Raw genomic sequence first — 8683 nt, 5'->3', positions numbered from 1 at the left:
TTGGTCTGAATGTCAGGTTTTAACCAAGCGAGCCTGGGGTTGACTTTTGTTGACTTTTTTGAAAAATTGTAAAGATCTTAACGTTATGTATTGTAATTCATTTCCCTAGCATTGTTTGATATTATTGAGTCACTTTTGGTTAGATTCGATTGGTTTGGAGGCGTATTTTAGAGGAAAGGCTCCAGTTGAGCTTTGGTTTGCTTACGGAGCGAGGTAAATGTTGGGTCTAATCTTGATTTGAGGGAATATGAACCCTTGAGCAATATGTTATGTGAATTACCTATGTAGCGGCGTATATGCGAGGTGACGAGTGTATATATGCCGTCAAAATAATTGTTTCCATGCTTTCCTATATTTCATTAATTATTTTATTCCATATCTTAACTGCTACATGCTTTAATTGCTTCCTATACCTTAACTTGCTACTTGTCATTTACTACTCTTGTATTAAAATATTTGTTTCTTCCATGCTCCCATGATTAATTGTTACTTGTCTTAATTATTTTACTTGTACACTTTAATTATCATATATTTGGCTTGTCTTGTTGCTTTGTATTAATTGTAGTATTCTTTGATTTGGTACGAGGTTCTTTTATGGCTTTGCTTTCATATTCTTTGATCATATAGATTCTTGTAAATTGAGATGTTGAATAATTTACAATTATTGATTTTGCTTATGGATCAGGTTGCACGCCGCAACGGGTGGAATAAGAGAGGATTGATATTGATATGGTGGGATTGAGTTGTACGCCACAACAGATTTTATATGTAATTTTGATATGGTAAAATAAGAGAGGATTATAATATTGATTCTGATTATATGGTGGGATTGGGTTGCGCACCACAACGATTTTACATGTTATTCTTGATATTGATATGCTTAAATAAGAGAGGATTTTGTTTATACGGTGGGATCGGGTTGCGCACTGTAATGAATTGTGTGTTATGTATTCATTGTTACATTGTGCTAGCTTTCAATATTTTCATTCGAGATTCTGAGGACTATGTTTCTGATTTTACTGATTGCGAGGATTGAGTTTATTTTCATAAGTTAACTGCCTTACTTTCCTTGTGTACCTTTCCTATTATTATTATTATATTGCATACATGTTATTGTATGTGACCCAACTTAACCTCATCACTACTTCGTCGAGGTTAGGCTCGGCACTTACAAAGTATATGGGGTCGGTTGTACTCATACTACACTCTACACTTCTTGTGCAGATTTTGAAGTTTGTCCTAGTGACGGTCAATAGATTGCTCAGATTGATTGCCTGACGGAGACTTGAGGTACAATTGCTCGGTGTTCATAACCCCGAAGTCCCCTTCTACCTTATTCTAGCTGTTTATTTCATTTCAGACAGTTTTACTTTCATTCAGACCATTATTTATATTATTCTAGTCGCTTGTGCACTTATGACACAAGTTCTGAGATTGTATCTAGATATCGTTATTGTTATGATTTTCTCACTCTATTTTGATTATTTTAGTTCTTGGTTACTATTTAATTTGCATTGTTAAAAATGGCTAGAAATTATTCTAACGTTGGCTTGCCTAGCAAGTGAAATGTTAGGCGCCATCATGGTCCCGAGGGTGAAAATTCCGGGTCGTGACAAATACTCAGTTCAACAATGATACACATATGAGGCATTGACAATAAGTAACGATTCAAATAAGCAAGTACTGAGATAGAGATATCATCTAAAAATATAGCATCATGACTGAGAGCATGTGTACAACTAAGGCATATAGCTCAAAAACATCAAGAATAGCCCTATCAAATCTCAAGCAAATAGCACCTAGCATGGACATGATGTCTAATATGAATCACAGTTCAAATAATCAAACAAGTAGGGAAAAGCACGGGTATAACAAGGTATGATAGAAAAGCAAGCCCGATAATAGCCTAAAAGCCTCCCCAAATCATGAACACATTGGTGCACGTACACACGCTCGTCACCTAGCATGTACGATACCCCAATACTTTTCATATAACGTAGTTCCCAGGGTTAAACACCCTTAAATACAAGTTTAAATGTGTTACCTACCTCAAAACGCGAAAGCCAATACTCCAAAAGCCCTTCCCTCGCTAATCAGCCTCTGAACGACCTGAATCTAGTCACAAACAACTTAATATCAACAAATAATGCCATAGAAAATAATTTCAAACAATAAAGCTTTGATCTTTATCAAAATTAGAAAGTCAACCCAAAACGTCAACTCGAGGCCCGTACCTCGGAACCCGGTCAAACTCACATATTACGAACACCCATTCAATTACGAATCAACCATACCAAAATCATCCAATTCCGACCTTAAATCGACCTATGAATACTCATTTTGTACTTTAGGAAAGTCTTTACTAAAATCCCCAATTTCTCCAATTCAAATCACAAATCAAATGATAAATACAAAGATGGAATCATGAATAATGGACAAATTCGAGTAAAAAAATACTTACCCCGATCCAAATCGTAAAAATACCCTTCAAAATCTCCAAAAACCGAGCTCTACAACTCACAATATGTTAAAATGAACCAAACCCACGAAATTGAGTACTATATAGTCTGCCCAGGCATTACCCTTCGCGAATGCGGAAGAAGCCTCGCGTTCGCGAAGCACAAACTTCACCAGCTGCCAAAACATCCTTCGCAAATGCGATGACCAAATGACCCCATGCTACGCAAAGCGAAGCCTCCCTCGCGAACGCGAAGACCTAAGGCCTGATGCCCCCAGCCTGGCTCGCTTCAACGTGAACGCGGCTCCCTGCTCGCGTTCGCGAAGGCCACAACCCTCCAAAGCATCGCGATAGCGGTCGCCCACTCACGAACGCGAAGAAAAACCCACCTGCCAACCAAGAAGACCCTACGTGAACGCGACCTCTATGTCACGAACGTGAAGAATCACACACCATACACCATATCAGCTGTCCAAACATGAAGAAAATGGTCTGAAACTCATCTGAAGCGCCCTCGAGGCCCAGGACTCCATCCAATTGCATCAACTTGTCCTAAAACATATTACAAACTTACTCGAAGCCCCAAATCACATCAAACAACATAAAAATCATGAATCGCACCCAAATTCAAGCCTAATAAAACTAATAAACTTTCAACTTCAAAAACTAATTTCGAACCATATCAAATCAACTCTGAATTACCTTAAATTTTACACACTACCCTATAATGACACAATGGACCTATTCCAACTCCCGGAATCAAAATCCGAACCCGATATTAATAAGTCAACTCTCGGTCAAACCTCTCAACCTTCCAAACCTTCAACTTTCCAACTTTCGCCAAAAAGCCTCAAATCAACCTACGGACCTCCAAATCAATATCTGGACACACGCCTAAGTCCAAAATTACCATACAAAGATATTAGAACCATCAAAACTTCATTCCGAAGTCGTCTACACAAAAGTCAAACTCTGGTCAACTCTTTCAAGTTAAGCTTTCAACCTTGGGACTAAGTGTCCCAATTCACTCTGAAACGTCCCCGAAGCCAATCCAATCATCCCTGCGAGTCACATAACCATAAATGAACATAGAAGAGGAAATAAATAGGGGAACGAGGATACAGTACACAAAATAACCGGCCGTATCATCACACATCCAGAGGCAAAGTGAGCTACCATGATGCGTGCTAACTTTTACTGTTTAAATATCCATCCGATAATTTCTATAGTTAAATGGTCTTAATGAAAATGCAAGATTATACCCTAGTTCCAATCTAATAGGCCGAAATATTAGGGAGGAAAAGCGAAATTAGTAAAACGTTTGGGCACGATGCCATCTTTTTGCTAGCTAACTTTAGTTTAAAATGTGCTTGTATGGCATATATAATTTTCGACATTCAATATGCTCAAAGTTAGAAATGTTATAAGTGATGGATTATAAATTTTATTTATGCTATGTGTGAATATAAAACAAACTCATATCTGATTATTTATTTTCAAGTCAGACAAAAGATAAAAAAGATAAGAATAAAGATAAGATAAATTGATTTATTGAGATTAAAGGCTGGAAAATATTTTTCCGTAGTTCTATAAAAGTTCAAACTAACTTTAAATGTTTTCCTCTATCAAATTAATTAAACTTTTTTGTTATTGTTGTTGTTCTTTATGTTGTCATCGGTATCATTATTAGTTTTTGTTTACCCGTAAAACGGTACAGTTGAATTTATAGGTGTTTTTTTAGACAAGTGAACTAATTTGATCCTGAAATAATATAATAATCAAAAATATATGTAGTACTTAGCCTTGGAATATAGATGAAATAGCAAAGATAGTGATTCCGTCAACACGATTTCCAAACACAGCAATGATGGGATCAAAAAGCAAGAGAGTGAAATTGTATAAAGCTTTGTATAAAATATAATATATGTTCTTTGTAACGATCGGACCGGTCGTTTTGCTTTCTAGATCCTTGTTCCCCTAGATAAAACTTTTCGTATGTGCTTTTACTATTTTATGACTAGCGGGGATAGTTAGTTCAGGTTGAAATCGGAACACTTAGTTCCTTAAGGTTGGCTAAAAGGGCTAAGGTTTACTTCGGCCAATATTTTTGAGTAAATGACCTCGGAATCGGGATTTGATGGTCTCAATAGGTTCGTATGATGATTTTGGACTTGGGCGTATGTTCGGATCGGGTTTTGGATTACCCGGGGGCATTTCAGCGCTTAATATTGATAGTTGGCACCTTGAAGGTTTTAAAGTTATTTAAATTTAGTTTGTAGTGCGTTTTGATATTATCTAGGTTTGTTTGAGATTTCGAGCCTGGAAATAGTTTTGTATGGTGATTTAAGACTTACACGCAAAATTTGAAGTCATTTCGAGTAGTTTAAGTATGTTTCGGCGCGTTCGGAGTAATTTGAAAGAATTTGAAGTTCATAAGTTGATTCTATTTGTTTTGGGTTGCGATTCTTTGTTTTAATGTTCTTTTTCGGGTTTTGAGGGTGCGAACGAGTCTATTTTATGATTTGAAACTTGTTGGTATGTTTGTACTGGGCCTCGGGGCCCCCGGATGCCATTCAGATGATGCGTGGAGGTCGTTTAACCTTGGGTGAACAGCTGAAGCACCCATCTTCTGATGCAATCGCACATGCAGAAGGACAGCCATAGGTGCGAGCTCGCAAAAGCGAGCCATCAGCCGTAGAAGCAGCCCAGCATGGACAGCCCATACACCGTAGATGCGAAACACAGCGCGCACCTGCGAATGCGCAGATGCGATAGAAGCAACCACAGAAGCGGCCAAAGTCGCAGGAGCGACACTCGCGTAGAAGAAGCGGCCCCACAGAAGCGAGCCAGCTATCCGCATATGTGGAAGAAGGCCAACTGGGCAAGGGCCGCATCTGCGATGATTTTCCGCAGATGCGGAGCCGCATAAGAGGTTGTTCCTCCGCAGGTGAAAAATCGTTGGAGGCAGAGTGGTCCATTTAATGCGGGACTTAGGCTATTTTGGCTCATTTTTCTTTCATCTCTTGGGCGATTTTAGAGCTCTTGGAGAATGGTTTTCACCTAGCACTTTGAGGTAAGTAATTTCTATACAATGTGAGTTAAATACATAAATTATGGGTATATTATAACATGTAAAAATATTGAAAATTATGGGTTTAGAAGAAAAACCTCGGTCTTGATAAAAATAGGATTTAACTACGAAAATGGTTATGGAATTGAGTAAAAACTATAAATTTTTTAGAATCCGGGCACGTGGGCCCGGGGATGAATATTAGGAATCCTTTAATTGGGGTTCGGTAATTACTCTAATAGTTATATTATAAACTTTTGAGCATGTATTAATTAAATTATATAACATTTGACTAGTTTTGAATTGTTCGGCATCGTGTTGAGGCTTTAGAACAAATTTTTGGGCCGAAAAGTTAGCTCTGAGACGAGGTAAGTCTCTTGTCTAACCTTGTAAGAGGGAATTTACCTCGTAGGTGATTTAAATTAATAATTGCTTCAAATTGTGAGGGCTACGTACGCACGAGGTGACGAGAGTCCATGCGTGGCTACTAATTATGCTTATGTCCGGGTAGTTTAGGACCCAAATCATGAATTTCTCATAATGTTTGCACCCTACTTGTTATTTAAAGGGCCTACATCACATTGGAACTTGTTAGAGGAATTGTAAAGGACCGAATTTTACTTACTTGAATTTTGAGAGTAATACTTGGCTGTTAATGGGAATTGTGTATTATCCTTGTAATAACTTTTAAGCCAAGTGTTTATAAAGTATCCTCTCTTCTTGTAGAGCGGGCCGAACACCTCGGCAGCAGATAAATGCATCTATGGATCGTGTTGCTCGTCCCTCGGCAGTGTACACATTATTCTGGATCGGGCCATATGACCTCAGCATAATCGTGCGTGATATTACTTGGATTTTTAATGTTTATATTTGATGTTATTTCATGGTTTGAGAGATTAAAATAATATCTGACGGAAAGTTATTTGAGATTTATCATGTGTAAAGGAATTGTTTATTTCTCGGTTGTTATTGAGTCGATGTAATTGTATGGCATAACCCATGGTTATTTAGAACTTCTTTATTTATTATTGTTAGCCCATAGTAAGTGTCGATGTTGACCCCTCGTCACTACTTCTTCGAGGTTAGACTTGATGCTTGCTGGGTATATGTTGTTTATGTTCTCACACTACACTTCTACACTAACCGTGCAGGATCTGAGGCAGGTGCATCTGGCGGTCCTATCGGCGCGCATCCCAGATATCCCGAGGCCTAGTGGTGAGCTGCTTCCTGAGCCGTTCTATAGCCCCTATAGTCTCTTTTTTGTATTTACATTATATCTACTTTATTTCGGACAGTAGTTAGAGTTTTGTATATTTTACTAGTTGCTCATACACTTGTGACACTAGGTCTTGCACACACACTAGTAGACTTTATGGTTTTGGAGCACTTATATTACACGATTGCCACTCAGTTGTATTCGTTTCATTTATTGGATTTTCCACTCTTTAATCCCTATTAAATAGAATTTAATTACTTGAAAACTCATTAAAAGAGTATTAACGTGGTTTTATTCATTGTTGGCTTGCCTAGCGGTAACATTGGGCCCCATCACGGTCCATAGTAGAAATTGGGTCGTGACAACATGGTATCAGAACACTAGGTTCACGTAGGTTTTACAAGTTATGAGCAGGCTTAATAGAGTCTTGCGGATTGGTACAGAGACATCCGTACTTATCTTTTAGAGGCTACAGGGTGTTAGGAAACTACTCTTCCTTCATCTCCTATCGTGCAGTTGACAAGGAACTAAGTATCTTTCTCTTATTCTCTCACAGATGGTGAGAACGCGCGCAACGGATGTTCCAGACCATGGATGAGTTTCTCCCCCTGTTGCTAGAGGCCGAGTGAGGGCTCCAGCTCGTGGTAGAAGATGAGGGAATCCTCGAGTTGCTCCAGTTATGCCACTAGTGGATCCAGTAGAGGATCCTATTATCGAGGAGTAGGGCGAAGTGCCTATAGCAGAGCCAGCCCTTGTAGATTTCATGTCCGCACCGGGATTCCAGGAGGTCATGGGCTGTATGCTACAGTTCATGGATTCTATGACTCAGGCTAGTTTGTTTCCAGCAGACCCGGCCACATCTCAGGTGGGAGGGGGAGCACAGACCTCTACCGTTCAGGCTCCAGGGCATGCAACTGTTGTGTATCAGACCCCGGGCGCACTACCCGTAGGCGGAGCCCAGCCAGTAGCAGCAGCTATACCCGAGCCTAGACCAGCTGCGGCTGGCAAGCCACAGAAACTATTGGACATATGGACCAGGATTCATCCTCTTATCTTTAGAGGTGAGCAACATGAGGACCCCCAGGACTTTTTTGATTGGTGCAGGGACAGACTGCAAAATATGAGGATATTGGAGTCCCATGGGGTGGAATTTACTACTTTCCAGCTGGAGGGCAGGGTCCGTAGGTGGTGGCAGTCATATCTCCTCGATAGACCAGCAGATTCACCTCCCATTACTTGGGACCGGTTCACCCGTATTTTTCTGGATAGGTATATCCCGCCCACTCAGAGGGAAGAGTTACAGTTTTAGTTTGAGCAGCTCCAGCAGGGTCAGATGTAAATGACCGACTGTGAGGCGAGGTTCTCTGAGTTGTCTCGCCATGCACTTATGATCATTCCCACCAATGCAGAGAGAGTGCGGAGGTTTGTTGCAGGTTTGCACACTGGCATTCAGGCCACCATGGCCTGAAAGGTTGAGATGGGAACTTCTTACGATTTAGTTGTAGATATATCTCAGAGGATTGAGGGTGTACGCCAGCGTAGCCCGAAGCAGGCTATGAGGGATAAGCGATTTCGGTATTCTGGAGAGTTCAAAGGTGCCCCGGCTGGGGGCAGAGGCCAATTTGTGAGGGGTCAGTCTAGCAGGCCCACATATCCAGCACCACCGACTCCTCGGGATGCTCCAGTGTGACCTTATTTCAGTGCCATGCGAGTGAGTTCCTACCATCCACAGCTATTCAGGGTTCCTCCAGTGGGTATTCAGTCCATCAGGGTCAGACTTCAGGTCAGCAGCCCACCATACCGAGAGGTTGTTTCGAGTGTGGGGATCTCAGTCATGTGTAGAGGTTCTGCCCCAGGCTTCGGGGCAAGGTAGTGCAGCAGGGTCAGTAGCCTATGATTACAGCACCAGCTGCCCCACCAGTCGTCCAACTGCCTAGAG

Source organism: Nicotiana tomentosiformis, chromosome 4 (genome assembly GCF_000390325.3).
Source record: "Nicotiana tomentosiformis chromosome 4, ASM39032v3, whole genome shotgun sequence".
Taxonomy (NCBI): Eukaryota; Viridiplantae; Streptophyta; class Magnoliopsida; order Solanales; family Solanaceae; genus Nicotiana; species Nicotiana tomentosiformis.
Note: the sequence above shows the minus strand (reverse complement) of the source record.